Source organism: Chiroxiphia lanceolata, chromosome 11, assembly GCF_009829145.1.
Source record: "Chiroxiphia lanceolata isolate bChiLan1 chromosome 11, bChiLan1.pri, whole genome shotgun sequence".
Taxonomy (NCBI): Eukaryota; Metazoa; Chordata; class Aves; order Passeriformes; family Pipridae; genus Chiroxiphia; species Chiroxiphia lanceolata.
The window spans coordinates 2,799,356-2,820,783 of NC_045647.1; the positions used below are offsets into that span (position 1 = coordinate 2,799,356).

The 21,428-nt window shown below is 42.7% G+C and overlaps 1 long non-coding RNA gene across 2 annotated transcripts; it reads left to right on the top strand.

Annotated features, from left to right (window-relative positions):
- Positions 1–5,845: 5,845 nt before the first annotated feature.
- Positions 5,846–19,865, top strand: LOC116792450. Of its 2 annotated transcripts, none has more exons than XR_004359128.1 (3): positions 5,846–5,961; positions 15,493–15,553; positions 19,764–19,865. It is a non-coding gene; the product is annotated as an uncharacterized LOC116792450 (long non-coding RNA). The 2 variants fall into 2 exon arrangements; XR_004359129.1 differs by lacking the exon at positions 15,493–15,553 and adding an exon at positions 18,467–18,521.
- The last annotated feature ends 1,563 nt before the right edge of the window (positions 19,866–21,428 follow it).

Here is a 21,428-nt window from a genome sequence, read left to right on the forward strand (position 1 = left end):
TGGCCTCCTGGGGCTCATGTAATGCATGACCTGGCTGTGTCCTTTCCACATGTCATGCCTGGGACTGGGAAGGGTGTTCCACTTGGAAAAGCAACCACTGCATGCAGTGATCTACCCCTTGGCCCCACTGTAATATCACCAGCTACTCTGACATTCCCTGTCTGCTGGTAGGGAGGGCTCCTGCAGGAAAGAATCAACACGAAAGCAAATGCTTTGTTACAAAACTCATCATTTCCCAGAGAATCTGTGGCTGCTCCATGCCTGGAAGAATCCAAGGCCAGGTTGGACAGGGCTTGGAGCAACCTGGGCTAGTGGAAGGTGTCCCTACCCATGGTTGCCCATGGTTTGAAACCAGATGATCTTTAACGTTCCTTCCAACCCAAACCATTCTTTGATTCTTCCATCCTTGGGGGGAAAAAAAAATCCTCTGGAAAAGGACATGAAAATGCACTTGGCTATTGTGTGTATGTGCAGATTTATTTATTTTTATATGTATATTATGTATATATTCAGGTTTTTGGTTTTTTCCTTTTCAATACTATATTGCTGTTTATTAATTTATTTTCAGAATTGCACCTTCTCCCCCTGTCTTCTTTTGGGGCTCAGAAAACAAGCCTGAAACATTTCTATATAAAACCTGTAATAGCCATTGTAGTCCCTGTTCGTTTATAAAGAACTGCAAGACTGAGCACACCTTCTAACATATAACCCTTTAATTTTATTTATGAATTAAGCTTTTGATCTCTAAAACAACCATGTTCAAACCACAGTTTATGTGGCTGAAACATGGAACCGTCCCTGTTTGGAATGTACTTCCCTTTATCTGAATAAAGAACAGAATTGCTGACAAACCCCCATGTAGTTCTGGTAGTAATTAGCAAAAAATACATAAAATTTTGTACCTTTATTTACCCAATGGATTAGTGTGAGTGCTTCTAACATATTTTGCTTTTTAATCTGCACTCAAAGTCATTATATTTTACTTGCATTAAATTACTGGCGTTCATGGCAGGATTCCTGGCTAGTTGCTACTTTTGTTTTTTAAAATAGCCTCAACACCCCACTTTACATGTGGTTTATTTGGGTTTTTTTGTTTGTTTTCCTTAACTGAGTCAGTGAGAAGGAGTTTAACAAGTAAAAGTAAAAAGTTTTGTCATCTCATGAATTGAATTTCTCCTGAAGTTCAGCTGCATTTCTCCTTGCTGAACTGAGCTTTCTAATTTAACTTATCTTTATGTTGTTAAAAAAGTACTCCAAGTGTTTAGGCTGGAATATTCCTGGAGAAAGCAAGTCCCCTTTTTACAAGGACAAGGAGAACAGAGAACCATAATCTGTAAATGCACATGCTCTGGGTCTTATCTCTGCTGTGGGAAATTGGCCAAAGAATCAGGTGGAAAAACTAATTTCCTCAAATATTTCTTTGGGAATGGGGGCAGCTCGCTGAGTATCCATAAAGAAAGGAAGACAAGAATTGCTTCTGGAGTGGGTCCAAAGTTCTTGGATTGTTTATTTACACCCCATATTAAGGTGCTTTCCCGTGAAGAGCTCTCAGCTCTGCTGAAAGCTCTGTAATTAATTCCTTCCACCTTAGTACACAAATGTGAAGTTCAAGCACCGGGAAGAAAAGACATTTAGAGGTTTTGTCCCGATTTTGTGGGAAAGGCAGGATTCTCCAACAGGCTGCTGCCAACTCCCTGTGCCCCTGTTTGTGGGACAAAGGGTTGTCAAACCCTCAAAGTTTCAAATGATTAAATGACAGGACATAACCCAGGACTCTGAACTGGAATTTCTTCCTATGAAAGTAGCCAAACCCTTGCCAAACCCTTCCCAAATTTCAAGACACCCTGTTTTCAGGCTCTTATTTTGTTACAACATATTATTAGTAATAATATTTTTTTCTCCCTGTGGTATTACAGCTCTGGAAATTTTATCTAAATAATGTTATTTAGAAAGTCATAGAAGGTCACAGAATATCCTGGGTTAGAACTGGCCCACAAGGATCACCGAGTCCAGCTCCTGGCCCTGTTTTTTTACTCTGCATTTCCTAAGGTAATGCCTCAAATTTAAAAGCACTTAAACATGTGTGAGCTTTTTTTTCCCCTCCCAGTAGAAAAGTGAAGTGACAGACAGTGTGTTCCCTGGAACAGGAGCTAAAACCTAGAGTGGAATCCCAGTGGAAGCTGCAGTACCTGAGAACATGTCTGTGAGGGCAGGGATGGGCCTGTGAGGACACTGAGTTGGTTCAGGGACCAAAAAACGAGGTGTTCATGGCTCTGTGTCCAACCTGCTCTGCAGAGGAGCTGGAACCCACTATAAAATATGAACACCAGCAAAGTTGCTGACAAGGAGCTCAAGTATTCACACCAAAGCATAATTGTGTGTTATGTCCACTCCATTTAACAGAGTTACTGAGTGTGTGTCGGGAGCTTTGTATTCCCTGAAAAGCTGGAGGTGAAAAGGAGCCTCCTGAGAGGGGAACGGTGTCAGAGTGGCCATGACTCACACACATGAACTCCTGTGAACTCCACCAGCCCTTCTTGGTGGCTCTCCTGATTTTCAGTCGTGGTTCTGTGAGTCTCCACACACCCAGTGCAGCTGTAGGGCCCTCTGGGTGGTCTCTGTATTTAGAACATGATGTTTTGTTGCAACACACATTAAGGACGAGCCTGATCTTTCTCTTGGCCCCAGGCCACATTACAAGTATCTAATAATGCTTTTAGGCTCAGAAATATGATTTGTGGAGCCTTTTGTGAAGCTTGCAAAGTGCTGTAGGGCAACTGCATGATCAGCATCATATAAATGTTAGTTCCATTAAGAAAAATAATTGTAATCATGATGGCCAGCACAATAAAAATTAGCCTGTTCCCTGGCTCTCTGAACACTGTGGTACCTACAGACAGCCCATCTTCAATAAGCTGGGGAGGGTCCAATGACTGAGGCTTTGTGTAAGCAACACAACTGATCAATAATGTGAACAGAAACAATCACTTCCATTGACTCCAGCAGGTAATTTGTGTTCATCTTGCAGAGCTGCTGCACATGAACATGGGGAGCAGCAAGCAGATAAAAGTGGCAGCACATCAATTCTTACTGGTGGTTGGGGCCAATTACTGGAATTAAAATAACCTTTTTCAGAGTGCAGCAAGATTAGCTGTTGACCCTGCTGGCCTAATGCAGTTACTATTATACTTATTATCATCAGCCCCTTCTCCTGCCTTCGCTGGTGACTCTCTGTGAGTGAAGGCACCAGCTCTTGTATGTATTATTTCTACTGTGGGTTTGAAAGGTGCCAAAAACTTTGTGAACAGAGCTGGAGGATGGCAGTGCACAAAGCAGAGGGATCAGTTCAAGATGTAACAGACTGTAAGACTGTTCAGTGGGTAGCTACAGCGAATTTGGGAGTATAAAAACTTGCATAATCTCTGCGTTAATTTCTTTTAGTGTATATAACTTTTCTCTGTTAGTAATACTTCTTTTTTCTGCTCCATGTCTAATGATGTGCATGCAGCTGTTGCAATGTAGCACAAAACATTTGTAAGCCTGCAGAACCAGTGGTAATCCATGTTCTATCTGGAGTCTGTCATGGGGAATCAATGTCAATGAGACCGCTCAGAGACCTCCTGGGGAAGCAGGGCTCAGCCAGGCTGTGTTCAGAGCCCTACTTTGCACCTACCAAACTGGTATTCCAGAATGAATTAAGCCTCCCAGCAGTGCCTATATCTTGGAAATTTTTGCTGTACTATCTATTCATAATTATTCTCGATTTACAGGAAACTATCCACAGCCTTTTGCCCAAGGTGTGCATCAGACACAGGGTCACAGTATTGTCTCCACAGCTGCAGGCACAGCCAGAGCAATGCTAACCCCCCAAACCCCCTGAATTTCCATAGCTGACTGACTCAGTGATGTGTTTGTTCTATAGTTCCAGTGAGGGTGAAGTACCTCCACTGCCTTTATGTAGAAAACACAATGTGTATTCTCGTGCCTGACTGGAAACCATGTGTTTTGTAGCTGAACTGAACTAACTCTTTAAATCAGATTTCCACAAGCATTGCACAGATTCTGGAGGACTGTTTGCCTTGTGCAGCTCGTTGCATGGAAACAGAACTTGTCCCACGAGACCTGAAAAGGGTGAAGAGCAAATGTGACCACTCCAAACCTTCTGAATCCCTCTGTGCACCTTTCTCTCCCTTCCCTGAATCACAAGGTGTCTCTTTTCAGTGGCCTTGCAGAGTCTGTGACTGGAAGGTCAAGTGGCAATTGTCAGGTCTCGGGTAGATTCCACAATAGTCTATTTTCCTTTGGGCAAAGATGGGGGGAAATAAATTCATGAAATTTCAACAGTATGCTTAGCTCTTCTAGGAATATTTTTCACCAGTTCATCTCTCAGGAGGTGAGGGATTCCCTCTCCCTTTTATAGAGGTGGAAGACACAGTCTGATTCTACAACTGTGCCTCTCTTCCCCTAAAAGAATCTGATGTAGGAGGCATGGAAATGATTGTTGGGGGGACACAAGAACAGTCAGACCAAACATCATCTGGATGAGGAGTTTTCCCTCCAGAGGGAATGATGCCAGCTGGGACTGGAACATATGTAGAGGGAGCAAGGAAGCACAGGCCCTGCCTCTGCAGTGACTGTGAAATGAGCCACCACTGGGAAACGTGGGAACACAAGTGCCAGAGACACTGGGAGCACGAGCAGGGCCTGAAAACACTTCCCCAAAGGGAGATCCTGTTGAACCAGCTTGACATAATATGGCAAGAGGAGTAAATTCACTGTGCAAACCACCCAGCTTTAGGGAACAACCAGCTTGTACGAAATGTCTGGTTTGCTCTTGAGGAATTGGAAGTGCAATGTCACTGACTTTTTTTTTCTTTCCCCTCCAAGAATACATTTCTGCAGAGAGATGTTTTCACTGCAGGAGTGTAAAAGCCCTTTTAGAAAAAAAAAAAAAAGGCAAACAATAACTTTTTTTTTTTTCTAACTTGTATATAACTCTTGCTGTTTCCAACCAGGTTAAAAAAAATAACATTTAGTTGAAAAGGGAATGTGTAATTAATTTTAACACAGAGTTACCGTAGTAATTTGTACAAGAGGGTCCTGCACTTCCTCAGAATTTATCCCTGAGTATTATTTCTTGAGCCAGTTTCTCTGAGAAGGTGAAACTGGGCTGTTGGGGTTACATTAATGTACATCCATCCTGAGTCAGGGGCTGGCACCATGTTGTGCTTACATGGACTGTTTGACAGAACAATTATTGAAGGAAAATAAAGAAGAACTATTCAGAACAAGTAGATGAGATTAAGAATACAAGGTCAAATTTCATGAAATAACTCAAGTCAGGCATAATAAAAAGGAAAGACATTGAGCATAAAATGATTTGAAGGGACAGGATGTTTAAGAGAGGTCTGGACTTGTGCTAAGCAGAAACCCAATAAACCCAATTACTCTGGCTATTGCTGCCTTCACTGCTGCTACAAAGGTAGTTCAGTTACTCATTAGTCATTGCTTGCAGGATTATAATCTATCATGACCTCATCTTCTCCTTACTCCTTTGGGAATACAGAAAGGAAAACAAATCTATGAGCTCCCCCCTCCCTGTGTCCCCCTACGACCATTAGAAAAGCTTCCTCATCCTTCAGAAGAACAATCAATATTAAACATCTTTTACTTTGCCAATGATTGATTCTGTCTCATTTCCCATTACTCATTAAAGAAAAAAAAAAAAAAAGAGGGGACATTCAGGCTCGATTTTATTTGTTTATTTATTTATTAAGGGATGACAGAGGCAGGGCTGCCTGAAAAATTCATGGAAACTTCACTCTTGTTCCTTATACAGCTTTGGCAGTGACCTCGAGGGACAGGACTGCCCCAGGAATGAAAACCTCTCTCCTGTGTCATCCTCCAAAGCCCATGAACACCCAGCTGTCCATAAAGGTGGCAAGAGCTTAAAACTCTCAGGTAAATGCTTCTTTTTTCATATATCACAGAATTTTGCAGTTATTCTTTAGAATTTATAGGCTGAAATCTTAGATACCTTTAAAAGTCTGGGTTAAAACACAGTATTTTTGTTTAAAAGACATAAGGAAAATTGTCTTTTTATTCAGATTTTTAAAAAAAAAAAATAAATCAAGTGTCACTTGATGTAGATTTAAACTGGTTCCTGGAATTAGTGGGGTTTTCAGATAGTCATTATGTTGGTGTAAATATCAACCCCACAAACACATGCTAAAAAAAGTCCCTCCACTCTCTTAATCTGATTTGGGAAGTCCTACCCCCTCGATAGGCCAGGAACATAGACTTGAAAAGACTCCCTCTGCTACTGAGGGCAGCTCCTGTGTAATTTCAGGAGTTTGGCAAAAGATGTTTAGTTCAGAACATGTCCAGAGTCAGCAGAATCCACCTCAGTGTTGTTGAGTGATGTCAAAACCTTAATAAATGCTGACAAATTCAGCCATAACATGTCACAGGAAGAGAAAAATGCCCCAGTATCAAAATTCCCTTTATTGGCAAGAATAAAATTCCCATGGAATTCTAAGAAGTAAACTGTACCTTGCTATTCAAAAGAAAACAAGGGGCTTTGAGGCAAACTCTGCTTTTTTGTCTTGAGAGGAAATTCTCTTTCCATCTAAAAGCAGCGATAATAAAGATAATAAAGTAGGATAAGCAGCCTGCTTTTATTGAACCACTTCAGAACTGAGTCCTTAACAACATGTTTCCCCTTATACTGTTATTTGTTCTGACTGTAATAAAGTTAAATCAGAAAGTCTGGAATATTGAGCTGGGGCTGTTCAATTAGTTCCACAGAGTGTCCGTGTGAGTTAGTGCCGTTTGAGGGAAGCAGCACTTGAGTGCTCATGGAAGATTTGTGTTCAGTTCTGTTAATTCAGACAGATCCTGGCAGATGTCTGATTAGACTAATTTCAAATTAAACGACGAGGAAAAGAAAAAAAGTTTGTGTTCATTTCGAATGATTGAACGAGAGATGAAAACTCTGCGTGTCTTTGTTTGCTCGGCTCCCTCCCATCCCCTGCTCCCCAGAACCACTCAGACACCACATTTTCATTGCAGAGATTGCTTTTAAATAAGCAAACTCTCCAAGTTAAACAAACATTTGGTGAATGCAGCGCTGTCAGATAATCAGAGGAACTGAAAATAAGGAGTCAAAGATACTGTGCTCTGTCCTCCAGGGCTTGCATTCCCTCTGCCCTCGTGGGCTCTGCTTGTTCAGCAACCTCACAACTCCCAGTTCAGAAGTCCTTCCACGTGTATTGAAGGAAATAAATATCTATATTTCCTGTGCTGGATCAAATGGTTGTTCTGCCTAATCCTTTTCTGGAAGATGTTGTTATGAATTTGAGTTGTTTGTGCATTACTTGGGGTTTTATTCAGCTTTATGTTGAGCAGGGGTGGGTTTGCACGAGTTCCATCATACAGAGGGTATCAAAGTGAGATATGTGGAATATGCTTTGAGTGTTTCTTTATGGATTTGCCTGTTTCAAGATGAAAAAAAAAAAGCATAGGTAATAATATTCAATATTCAAATGAGTGTAGAAATTCTGAGTAATTTTAAAAAAATACCTGGAAGGTTTTTTTGTTTAATTATGATTATTTTTTAAAAGGCATTCATATCAGGGAGGGAAAAAAAAAGTATTTTCAGAAGTTCCTAAGCAATGTAATAAATTAATTGTGTCGTTAAGTACTAATTTCACAAAAGTGGTTTGTAGGAAAAGTCACTCCTCCTGGTACTGGGTAATGGGGGGAGGGTGGGAGGTGACATTATTTGTGGCAAGGTCCAGATCACTTCTGTGGCACTTCAGCAGCAATTGGTGTGAGAAGCATTTGAGCTGGAGAACTGTCAGTGACTTGTCTGTGTGCAGAAAACCTCTTCACGTGTGTGGTGTGAAGGGTGAAGTGGTTTAGGTCTCCCAACAGGATTCTTCACTGCTCATCTTCAGCATTTCATCTCTCTGGCCCCCTTTGTCCCCTGTGAGCAGAGTCAGGATGGGTACAAAGGTGTTCATCTGCTTTAATGAGGCCCCAAAAATGCATTTACAGGGGGAGCCAAAGGGACCACAGTCCCCAGATTGGAACTGTGCAACATGAGTTGATTCCTGAATTACAGGGAAGATGATTCTGGCTTTCCAGAGCCCCTCAGACGCTGGTGAATTTTGGTCTCTCGAAACCATGTGATGTTGGATACTTTGATGTTTGCAGAGAGGCAGGCGCACAGGAAACTAAGGGGAGTCATTTCTCCCTGTGAAATCTCCAGCTCTTTCAGCACAGGACTGGAAATCTGATTATTCCCAGCCCATGCTTGCAATTTTTCTGCAGATCCTCTGGTTAATCTTGTCAAGGGACAGAGGTTCTGCACACCTGGGACTCACACAACCAACCTCCTCCAACCCAGGAGGTGAAGATGCTGTCCCACTTAAATGCTTGGACACATTTGATATTTTCCATGCATTGATATAGTTGCAGGAAAATATCTGATATTGTTCCAAACACCCATATTGCAGCTTGACAATCCTGCTATTTTTGTTGTGGTGTCTGACTATCAAGGGTGGACTCAGTGAGGGTCTAATGACAGCCCATATGCTTTTAATGTTCTTACTACAGCTAAAAGTTTGGAACTTCCCTGCCAATGGGCCCAAACCCATTGGTGTTTCACTCAACAGTCAAAACTTGGGAGTTTTATACTTTTCCTCCCCCCACAGTTCTCTCTGGAACATTCTTCAAGCAGAATTAAATGGTTGCTCCATGATCTCAATATACTGCAGGAAATATTACAGAACTACCTGCAGTACCTAAGGCTGCAAACATAATGTATGCAATTAAAACTTAGATAATAACTTTTTAAAGTTGCCTTTAATATCCATTGAGTTTCAAATTAAAATGGAATTTTATCCAATATAGTATAATTTAATATATTAAAAAATTCTACTATATTTCTTTACTGTGACAGATGCACATCTCAGCTCTTATGTTGTACAAGAGTGTGATTCTGTGAGGAAAGGTTTTTTGGGAAAAGTAGATGTTTGATTGTTTCATGGATGCTGGAGGGATTAGGGATGAAGCAGCAGGTCCCTTTCCCATTTCAGCAGCTTCCTGTGTGGATGCAAAGGGGTGATCACACCAAGTGCTCCCTCCTTTGAACTGCTCTTTGCTTTCTCTCTCCTTTGCTACTTGTTTTATCCTAAAAAAAGGGGGGGAAATCTGATTGCAGATTCCTCATAGTGGTGAACAGAATCACTTTACATAAAGAGGATTTGAGGAAAAGCAGGAATGTTGTCGTAGGAAGCAAAAATCAGTACAAAAGTTGTGCTATTCCACATCCAGTGCTTCCTCCCAGACTTGGAGAAGTGAAGCTCTGTTTGCAAATAACTTCTAAGAGCTGTGAAAGGTCAGCCTTTGTATTTTAAGCAGGTTCATTTCCTTTTGGCTAATTCTGAGCCACGATTTTTTGGGGCCGCCCTGGGTCACCTGGTCCAGCATGTAGGAGCAGGCTCCTACTTTGGCTGTGCAGCCACCAGCACGGATCTAATGGCAGGGTTTAACAGGGTGAGCACATTTTCCATAATGGAGAATAATGGAACAGTTTAAATCCACTCATACACGTGTTCCTTCATCAGGCAGAGCACATCACGCTCCGTGTGAGGCAGCCAATTAGCCTGGCTTAATTTTAGCACGGAATACAGATGGCACTTTCTTGGAAAGACAGTTTATGTATCAACTCTGCAAACTTCTCACACTCTCCATCAGGTTTATGGAGCCTGGAGGAGAGGAGCTTGTGGATTAGGAACAGCTGGCACAGGCTGAATTCAGAGAAGGATGGAAGTGATGTGGAGTGAGGCAAAGTGCTTGAAGTACTCAGCCAAAACAGCAGGCTCTGCTCCTCAGGGCTGGGGAGGATTCTGGAGAAGTGGATGGCACCAGGTTATCTAAATGTGCTCCTGAATGAGCTTTACCTCTTCTCTGAGGTGGGGTCTCTGCCAGAATTATCCACAGACTTGTCTTCAGCCTTCATCACCCACACTGATGGATCACTAGACATCATTTGTTCCTGTTTTGCTTTAGCACCCCCTGCACACCCAGGGCATGGCTGAGGAGAAGCAGCTCTTCAATGAGCCTTTTCACAGTGCTCTGAGGTAATTCTGGCCTGCCCGTGGTGAGGGATGTGTAACACACTTTGGAAATCCCTCCTTGAGCACGCTGGGGCTGAAGCAGAGTAATAAAATGGACAGGGGACATATACAGTGAAACACAGTTGATTGCACAGCAGTTCGAGGGAAAACAAGAGCCCTGGGAGAATCTGCAGGGATGCATTTGAGGGATCCATGAGCAGATTCCTGCGAGGCCAGGAATAGGATTTGAAGCTTGAATGCCTAAATGGAAATAGGGGGTAAATGTTCCTCCAGCTTGCTTTCCCCATGCTCCCCTCTTCTCTTAAAACAAGGCATGAAAACTGGAATGATGCCCCAGGCCCCCAGCAGACAGCAGTTGTTGTGCTGTGAGACAACTCATGCCTGTAGAGCAGAGATAGATGAGAGCAATAGCAATTATTTTTAATTTGCATTTCAGTGCTCAGGTTATTACATATATAAAACTTCAATTATCATTTTAAAAGGCTATTAGGATGTGTTCCAGTGCTCTCTGCAAGAGATGGAACAGCCCTTGCCCCAGACCTGTTGGTGCTGGTTGCTGCAGGTGCTGCTTTCTTTCCAGAACCAGTGGGAGACAAATTTGGGCGTCACTGGTATTTTGATATCACGTGTGTTTTACTGAAGAAAAAAGATGTTGTTACCCAAAGAAGGAGGAGGAGATTTGCACTCCTCTGAAGCAGAATGTTTACCAGCAAGTCAAATGCAGGATAGGACTTTCTGGGATGGCCTCAGCAGAGATAAAGCAGCTTTTCTTGTACTTATTCCCCAATGTCATTTTTTACCTTGTGGTCTGTTTTTGATATTACAAACACCTCTATCTCCCCTTTCCCTCAGCTGGGATTGGATTGTAATTTGAGATAACTGGATAACAGTAAGACCTTCTTCTTAAAGGCTTAGGGAATCCATACATGGGTATCTCAGCTTTCCAGCACATCCTTCAAGAGATCCGAGGGACAGCAGAGTGTGGGATGTTGTTTTCCAGGGCAGGTAGAAAAACACAGGGAGCAGGGAGGTAGAAATGTTTTCCAGTGGTTGCTGTGCCATTGAAATCTGATATTCCATAAAATAACAGTGTTTTTAATTAAAATGTGCTTATCATATCACATTGTATCCTAAAAACAGGGCTTTTTATTCTGGTTGAGTATATTCAGCAGTAACTCAATACACATATTCCAAATTCCATAAATTTTTTATGCATTAAAATCAAAACAAAACTACCTTGTGAGTATCCCCATGTTGTTGCAAACACCTCCCTGAACAAGTATCACATCAAATAAACTTTAGATAATTTAATACAATTAAGATTTTTCATAAGACAAAGCAAGAATAGAGCTTGGTGCTAAAGAAGGTCAAGAAATTTTTATTTAAAGTAGAACTACAAAACTGTCAAACTACCAATATTTAGGAAAAGAAACTATTTAAGAATATTTTTAAAAAAGGGGGGGAATAAGGATGGTAATTTAATTTTTTTGTTGGATTACCAGTTGAAGGGATTTATATTCTGATTGAAACTCATTTTCTTATTGACCACCAGAAGTTCTTTGAGTTGTCTCCATCCTCATCATTACTATGAGTGTTCTTCAGAACTTGGGGTAGGATTTTTTTGAGTAGGAATTTTTTACCATTTTATGTAGAATATGATGTTTATTTGTCATTTAAAAATAGTCAGAAACGAAGCTGAGATGGCCAAAAAAAATCAGGACAGATGCAACTTGTTCTTAAAATTCAGCACTACAGGTGCATCTACCACATGCAAACCTCCCTGAATTCATCTCTTTGAGCAGTGGAGATGGAAAATGGCTTATTTTTGTGCTGAAAGCAATTATTGGCATGAAAGTTGAACATCATTTTCTTCTATGCAGGTCATATTGTGTGGTTTGTACTACAAAAAAAGCAGGGTGGAGATGTGTTAAGGAGGATTAAACTTAAAACAGGATGTATCCATTAATGAAAAAACATTCCAGATCTTTCCATTAAGTAGCTGGAACCAAAGGAGATCATATTTCTTTAAGATTTTATCAGTTTTTATACTGCTCTAATTCTTGAAGTCATACAGTAATTTTACATTATCATAAACACAGACATAAGCTGAAAATACTGTGATTTAGACCAGTAATAGCTATTTTTATGATACTTTTAAAATTAATATCTCTTTAATAATGACATGTTTCCCTCTCAGAGGATGTTTGTGTACTCAGAAGTCTGGGACATACAAGTAGAGGGTTATATGTCAATAGAATTCATTAATAAAAATTGTCTTTAATAAGAATTATCCTGCCTGTGTGTACAAATTTAGGCTTTTTTCAGGCATCCACAAACAATCCCCATATGCCTGGAGAGATGCAAACAGTCAATGTGAACAGAACTGCTCAAACCTTTACCACCCAAATCACAGGCTTGAAAATTCCACATTTTAGCATTTAATGGAGTTGTAGCAGATGGGGAAGTTTTTCTAGTTCTACTCTTTAAGACATCCCTCTGAAATATATTTTTTTCTCCTACGGATAAACAGCAAAATTGGCTTCTGAGAAACCCAAATCACCACCAGTTCTGTTTATAAATATACCAGCGAGCCTTAAAGTGAACGCAATCAGAGTTTCCACAGCTGTTTTTCCTGAAGGGGAATAATAATAGTACACTTTGAGCAAAACTCTCCTACCTGGGAGCTTAAAATATCCTTGCAGAAAATCTCCTCAGCTGCACCCCGTGTTCTGCAGCACCTCTGCCAAAAGGGAAGTATAAAAAGAAAAGATACAAGCACAAAGCAGAGTCTTCCTTGATGAATTCTGGGCCAAATTCAACTTTTGGAGCTTATTCCAACCAATCCCCAACTGGAGCCCTGACTCTTAGTTCGTGCTGATGGAAAACAGGGATCTTGATCACCTATTTTACCTTTTCACACTCGTTTTTCCCAGTACAGTTTCCCAGGTAACCTCCCTTTGCTCAGCTTAATTAAAACCAGCTACGATTTTTTCCGGAGATGAGGATTTATTCCATACCTCCTCTGCAGCCTTTTCTCTCTAAAGGATGCTCCTTCTCCAAACATCCACAAGAAAATGGCACCCAAAGTGCTTTGAACATGCACGTGGTGCATTTGGCACATGGAATAATCACCTTCTCTCCATTTGCTCTACAGGAGCAAGCCAAATCTGGAGCAGTATCCAGGTTTTTTCTAGGAGGCAGATTACCCAGTGTTGGATTCCCAGGCAATCCAATTACTAATCAACACCCTCAACACAAAGATGAGCAATTTTGACTGCTCTCACCTACCCCCAGGCTGAGTCACTGCGCTCTTCCCTCTTCCAGAAGTGAGGGCACTGGCAGGGAAGCTGGGTTTCCTGGAATTAGACAAATGCAGGTGGTAACAAGAGCTAATTATGTAACAGTGTTAATGTGAGAGCTCTGAAAGGACATCAAGCATTTTCCATTGATCCTGATCTGTTTGGGAGCCAGCAGCACCTGGGAGAAAACATTTCCCATGAAAATGGAAGTCTGGGGGAGCTCAGGACGTGGTCTTGTCCCGGGATTCTTTTTTATGCTGAATTTGAGCATAAAAAGGGGGAGATAAGAGCTGGACAAGGACTAAAAAAAAGTGATACCACAGAGGAAATCAAGCAAACCTGTATGTCTACAGGTACTATTTGTACTAAAATACATCCCTAGAAGTGTCCAAGGCCAGGTTGGACGGGGCTTGGAGCAACCTGGGCTAGTGGAAGGTGTCCCTGCCCATGGCAGGGGGTGGAATGAGATGATGTTTAAGGTCCCTTCCAACCCAAACCATCCTGGGATTCTTTGAAATCTTGCTTACAAAGAAGACTGCTGTGAAATTTTGGCTTTCTGTGTTTCATGTTCAGGGTTTGCAGCTCCCCAGCTCCAGTGGCAGTGATTCAAGGGGTTGTTGAAATGATTTGTGTTACAGCAGTAAAAAAAATATTTGCACACGTGTGTAAATTTGGGAAACAATTGCTAAAGGTGACCAGAAAGCAGGAGCTGGGTCTCAGGGCAGGCAACAGGAGTGTGGTTGTACCTCTGGAAATGAAAAACACTTGTTTAGGAAAAGCTCTTCTGGCAGTGTTGGCTGTAAATGTCCCGTGGTGCCTCTTCAACAAGTCAGGTTTACTGGAGTGTCCCGACCTCCAGAGTTCCCCTCCTATATCTCCTGTGTGCAGCACCCAGTGTTTTATGGTTACCAGCTCTGCCTTGGCAAGGGCTGTATTTTCAGTATATGGAGTGTTCTGGGAAGTCTCTATTTTAGCAGCTGGTCAAATGGGTGTCAACAGGAGCCTCTGTAGGCCTGGGGTTAATGCTGGTTGGAGACAGTCACCCCTATTTCAGCAGCTTTAGCACGTTTTGTTTCAGTCCTGGTTGCTCCACCTGCTTGCAGATCTCAAACCACCCTTGCTGTGCCTTCTGACAAAATAATGTGGAGCTCCATTAGGGTATAAGAATCCAGTGAAAGGGGAGCAGTGGGATGCTGGCTGTGGGTTCATGCTCAGGACATAAAGTCCTCATGGTGCATCAGAGCAGTGAATGCTGAGCTCAGTTGGCTCCTTGGTTCTGTCACCTGGCAACATGAGCCTGCCTCGCTTTTGGGGGAAGCTGCTGATATTTTTCATGGGATAATTGGCTGATGTCTGCTTTGCCAGTACATAGTAATGACAGAAAAGTTAATTTTTCTCTTATTTCTTTGCTAAGCGAAGGAGGTAAAGGGTGGCTTCAGTTCCCTTGGTCTGGAATATAAATTTGCTTTTGACTTTCAGAGAAGCAGCATTTGGGGTGCAGAGGTAGAAATTCAGGATTAGACCTTTTTAACCATTTTATCAGAGAAATTTACGTTTTCTTTTAATGCACCATGATGCTTAATGACTGTTTTTAAAAAATATCCCCGTATTAGCACCTGTTTCTCATGTTGGAAGGAGGAGTGTTACCACCTGAATGGGAGCATAAAAACATAGGTATAAGACAGTTCTCCTTCCTGTTCAAAGTGATTGAACATCAAAAGCCTTCCCTGTGTAAGAAATCCCACTGTTTTCTTAAACACTCTTTCAAAAAGCTGTTTAAATCCACAGTGTTTTTAACTTCAACATGTTTGGGGGTTGTGTCATGTCCATCAGGGAGATGGAGCAAACCCTTAATGGTCTTAAGTTTATTACCATAACTCAAAATGCATTAGAATCATAGAGTTATTAAGGTTGGGAAAGACCTCCAAGATCATTAAGTCCAACCTTCAAGCAAATGCCATAATTCCCACATAGAGATCAGGAGCACAGAGGGTTGACAGCAAATTTGTTGTTACCTCTTCTAAACTGTCATGTTTTGAATTGCACAGAGCAAGGACAGAGGTGACCAGCACTTGAAAATCCCTGCCTGTGATCAGCCTCATCATACAGGTACATCACAATGTATTAAGTGATATTAATGTGATTTGACTGGGATATGGATGTGTGTGTTTATACAGCTCAGCCCATTAACTCAGGACGAGTGGACGCCCCTGAAGAGCACAGGACACCAACCACCCAAATGAAAATGTCACTACTTATTAAGAATGGAGCCTTTTTTACATTTTCCTGAAAACCGTAATTTAGTTTTTTGCCAAAATGTGGAATTTGCTTTCTCTGGAAGCTCTTTGTAGCCCAGTGGCTGCAGCCCTTTGGGAAGCCAAAGCCTCTGCAGAGGCAATTCCAGGATCCCTCTGCCCTCCCAGGATCACGGCATTTCTTCCAGCTGGATCATTCTCCCATTTCCACAGTGAAAGGATGTCTTCAAACTCCTTTCCCAAATGAACTTTATGTTGGTGTTTTTAAAAGCCTGAGGCTGGGAAACATCCAAACTGATGCAGTTTAAAATGGGGTAAAATAAATATTGTTTAATGGTGGCACATTGTGAGGTCAGGGCTCTCAAAAAATCACAGATGAAGAAGTGGGGGGTGCCCTCCTTGCATCCTCTGAGCAAAATGTGCAGTAATAAATATTAAATGATGTTTCTAGCTAGCAGATGATCTGTATTCCACAGCTGTATTTCATGCATTCCAGACAGAGAAGTGAATTAGCATCCCATGGAGATATTTTATTTATGCTTTCTTGTTTCCAAACTTGAGAAACACAGACCCGAAACTCAGAAACACAGAACTTCTCTTAGTTAATACAGGTTTTAATGTCATTTTGCTAGAATTTAATAATTTAAGATGAAAATAGAAAACAAAAAGTCCTTGAACTTATCATGGTTTGGAAGTGAAAATCAGCAGGGTTTTTTATCATCCAGTGAAGACCAGACAACTAGAAATGCCAGGAGAAATTTTAAAATTTCATGTTGCAGAGAAATGAGGAAAACCTTCATTGGATGTGAGTCTTCTCATAGATTTTGGGTTCATTGCAGCCCAACTAATGTCCTCAGTGGGTTTAGCCTGCTTTACCATGTTGCAATTGAGAGCAAAATACATTAAAACACCCGGGTTTGACATTCACTGTTTATGGTCTTATTTGAAAGGACATCTCTGTATATAATAAGTTCAGATGGAATAGTATTCACTCCTAGATTTCAGGGAAATCCTGTGGAATATCATTGCCTGATCACAACAACTGGCCTGAGCTTGGAGCATCGTAGTGCTCGAGTTACTGCAAGTATTTTTACAAACAGTTTTGCTCCCCTGTGTGTTTGAGGAGGGGATCTTTGTTTACCTGTTTGTATTCTGGAGGATGTGTTTGAACCATCTGGGGGCAACAACAGAACAGAGACATCCCTGGCCACACCTATCCCACTAATCCCACACACTGGGAGAAATGTTCCAGGCCAGGGTGAGCCACCTGCTCTGGTGGAAGGTGTCCCTGCCCATGGCAGGGGGTTGGCATTAGAGGATCTTTGAAGTCCCTTCCAACACAAAGAATTCCATGATTCTATAATATGGAGGGTATTTAAGGGATTTCTTGCTGCCACTGAAAGCTATTGCTTGTGTTTGGGAGTGGATAATGTCACTGGGAATATTGCTGGAAAGGGGACTGGCAGCTCAGGAGAGCAATGCCAGCTGGAGCTGGAACAGGAAAGGATGGAGAAATAAAATCCTTGGATGGCAACAGGTACAAGGGAAAGGGGTTCTTGGAGGAAGGAGGTGTGACAGCTGGGATTCCTAAATCACTTGTTTGGAGGGAGAGGCTCTCCCTAACTGTGGGAATAGCCAAGATGGGCTGGATGAGAGTGGGGCTGGCAGGCAGACAGGCTGCTCCATGGGACTCTTGGTCCCAAAAGCCTGCAAGTGCTACTCTAACGTCCTCAGCAGTGGCACTCGGGTTCTTTTTCTCCTTCTCAGGACTCCAGATTTGGAGACCCCAGATTTGGACACTCACAGAACCATCTCTTTACCATTGCAATTCTCTTGCAGAGTGCACCACAGAGTACCCTTGTGCCTCCAGGCTCCATGGACTATCTCAGAGGGTTTCCCTGGCTGCAGAGGAAAGGCAAGGCTGGAGCTCAGCTGGTTTCCCATTGTTTGCAGGTGGCTTGTTTTCCAGCATCTCACTGGAACTGGAGCCTGCACACATCTGCCCACTGTTTCCTGATACAAATTTCCCTTTCCAATGATGCTCTTTGGATTCCTGGTCCAAGGTGTACAAGTTGTTGGGAGGCTGACCCAGCACTGATGCCATTGAATGGAGATTACTTGGAAGCTGTTGAACCACTGGTCATCTGGAATCCGTTTTATTGCTGCCAGGAAAGGGAGAACAAAGTGCTCCAATTAGCTGCTGCTCATTTTCAACCATGTCAGTTAATTAGCTGAAGACCCACCAGATGGGGAAGGATTTGTCACACAGCTTTCAGGGGCCCAGGCACTGCTCATTGCCCAGCTTCAAGCACTTGGGATTTTTAATTTTTCCCTTTTTCCAGGAGGCTGAATACAGGAGGGGAAGAATTCATTGTTCCTTTAGGTGCTCCTTAGGCTTCAGTTTCCAGCACACTGATTGGAACCCAGGTGATCTTGTCACCTAAAACTGCCTCCCATCAAAGATCCAGCTTTGCTCTGTATCACGATGGATGTGAAGTGGGAATGAAGTCAGGCCTTCAGGTACATTTGCTATGGAATTTATGTCTCCCAGGCAGCACCTGCCCACTGCCCTGGTGATCTTGGAACCACAGGGACAGAGGCAAGGAGATAAGTCCTGCCTTCCAGGCCTGTCAGGGGGTCCATAGGGCTTTCCAGGGAATCTCTGTGACACAGGTGAGCACAGTGAGAGGTATGGAGTGATTTGGGGATTGCAGATTGAGCCTTAGTAAGGAGCTGGGAAATCTAAGTCTCCTCTTTCCTCTTCCAGCACAGCTACAAGAATCTTGGAGAAATATTATCTTGGCCTCTGAGTGCACACACAGGTGAGTCCATGTCATAAACTAGGATTATATGTGAAACAAATGGTCATGTTTGGCAGTGTCACCGTTCCCATGTGAGCACCTGCCTCCAAGAGCTCTGATCATGACTTGTCCCCGTGGCAGAGACTCACCTGCACATTTGCCTCCAATCTCTGAATTTTTTAGAGAATTCTGTTTGCTGCAAATAGAGCTGGTGCCCTGCTTCCCCAGGCACTTGTCTTTGCATCCCTGAGCTCAGGCTCCTCCACGATTTCTCGCTTCCTTTGACATTTCTTTTATTGCTCTCCCGTGCACCAGCTCACACTAACACATGTTAGAACAGCAACATCTTTTTGTAGCACTGGTTTTAATTAGTCTGCACCTTCCCCTGGGATGGCTGGTTGCTCTAAAGCTTTCTGCAGGTGCCTGCTTTGTGCTCTGTGACTCACCACACTACCTGCAGGTGATACAATGCAGGAGCTCCTGGTGGTTGTTGCTGTTTAGGTGACTCCCTGAGTCCTCCCCAGACTCTGATCTTGGCTGATGAAAATTACTGGCAGCATGGAAAGAGTATTTTTAATGATGAGGGAAAGGAAAGATGAAGGTGGGCACTTTCAAAGCTCCTTCTGTGATTTTGGTGTTCAGAGCCCACTTGTTTGAAGGAAAACCAGTGTCTGAGTCCCACTGAAGGCTTTCAAGAACTCTTTGTTTCAAAGTATGTCAAGAACAGAAATGGACGAAGAAGTTTACAAAGATAAATAAAGCAATAGATGATACAGTGCTAGGAAGTTATTTTGTCAATGTTTGGCTGTACTTGCAATGACTAAACACAAGAGTAACTGGCAGTGAATTTGTATTACAGAATGTGCTGAGTTGGAAGGGACCCACAAGGATCATCCAGTCCAACCCTCAGCCCTGCACAGGCCCATCCACAAGAGTCCCACCATGTGCCTGAGAGCATCATCCAAACCCTCCTGGAGCTCTGGCAGCCTTGGGGCTGTGCCCACTGCCCTGGGGAGCCTGGGCAGTGCCAACCACCCTCTGGGGGAAGAACCTTGTTCTAACATCCAACCCAAACCTGCCCTGACACAACTCCAGTTGTGCTACAAGGGCCTGCAGACCCTCTCTCTGAGTCTGCCACACCACACTGTCCTATCATCAGACCCCTGCACAGAGCCTTTGAAATCTTCCCAGTTTCCTGTGTTTAGCTGGTGGGTTCCATAAACCTTGACTAATTGTTTTTGCATCCTACATCTCTCATTACAGCACGTTTGCCTGAACCTCTGTGCCACGCTGTTCACAGCAAAGTTTTGTGAAACACATCAGAGCATCAGCAGTTTTTGCTTCTCTAGGTCGTGGAAAACGTAAAACCTGGTAATTCTTTCTCAGTTTGCTTTCTGACACCTGAGATCTTGACTTTGCTTGTGTGAGCTGCATCTTGGCCCACTTAATTAGTCTTCTCTTTGTGTGCTGTAGCTGATAAATTAGCTGTAATTAAAGTATTTATTATAACTGATCATTCACCCCAGTTCTGTGTGGAATCACAGAGGGTTGGAAGGGACCTTAAAGCTCATCCAGTCCCACCCCCTGTCACGGGCAGGGACACCTTCCCCTATCCCATGTTGCTCCAAACCCTGTCCAGACTGGCCTTGGACACTTCCAGGGATGGGGCAGCCACAGTTTCTCTGGGCAACCTGTGCCAGGGTCTCCCTACCCTCACAGCCAGGAATTTGTTCCAGATATCCCACCTAAACATTGTGATGTGGAGTGCTGTAATATTTTCTTATGCCAAAATCCTATGGATTTCGGCAGGATTTTAGAATAAATTAGGTGAGGGTATAATTTCTATATGGGAATGTCTGCATTGGACCAGCAGACCAGTGGGAATATGGGAAGATCAGAGCTGAGTTGTTTCTAAAAGAGCTTGAGTTGTTTCTGAAGCAGAGCACCAGTGGTCAATATTGCACGTTCCATTGAATTATTGTCTTCATGAAGATTAATAGAGGTGTGAGGCCCTAAGCAATAGTGCAGTCCTGGTTTATTTTAGCTTTAATTCATAATTTACTCTTCCCTTCTTGCCTGGTGGTGTTGAATGTCCTGCTCTGTTCTCTTGTTACGTCCATGAAAAACGGGTGTGAAGCCAAAAGCAGAGATTAGAATTTGAGTCTTCCCTGCTGCTCCTCTCAGCAATATTGATCACTTCAATTATTGCCCTTTCAGGAATGAAGCCTGAAAAGGCACAGAGCAGTGGCAACAACAGCCAAGAGGTAGAAATGCCTGTCCCTGGTACCAGAAGCAGGGCTTTGGTCCTCCCCTCCTTGCAGGAGGAGGAAACACTCAACCCTTCATCCAAGTGCTCGGTGAATGTGTGACGATCTCACATCAAGCATCCCTCAAAAAAGCATTTTGTTCTTGGATGTCTTCTGGTTTCCTTGTGATTTACTGCATTTCTATTTCTGCCATCTGTGACCTGTGAGTGTGGACTGAGCAGCTGCCTGTGCAAGTGCTGCTTTTGTCTGAGACACTCAAAGACTCAGGAAAATCCGCAAAAAACTCTTGCTTTTTAAGACACTGTGATTTCTGAACCTACACTTCTCTGACAGATTAATAGCTTTGGATATATGAATTACCTTTTTAACTATCGATAAACCATCAGAGGAAAGAATGTGCTGTGGACTGGATTGGGGTCCAGGAAGGTCATAAGGTTTGCTATAAAATAAAAGCTACAATTTTTACATCCTAATGTCTGAAACTGCTTTATGCCAGAAATCCTCTCCCTGATTTCAGTGGAATGACTTGCCTGGCTTGCAGGAAGGTGGCTTATCTTAAGCTGCATTGTCTGTACACTTCAATAGAGCTTAAAAGAGAAAAGTCTGAGAGAAGACAAAGAATTAAGCAGTTGTGTCATTAAGCCTTCAACATTTGCAAATA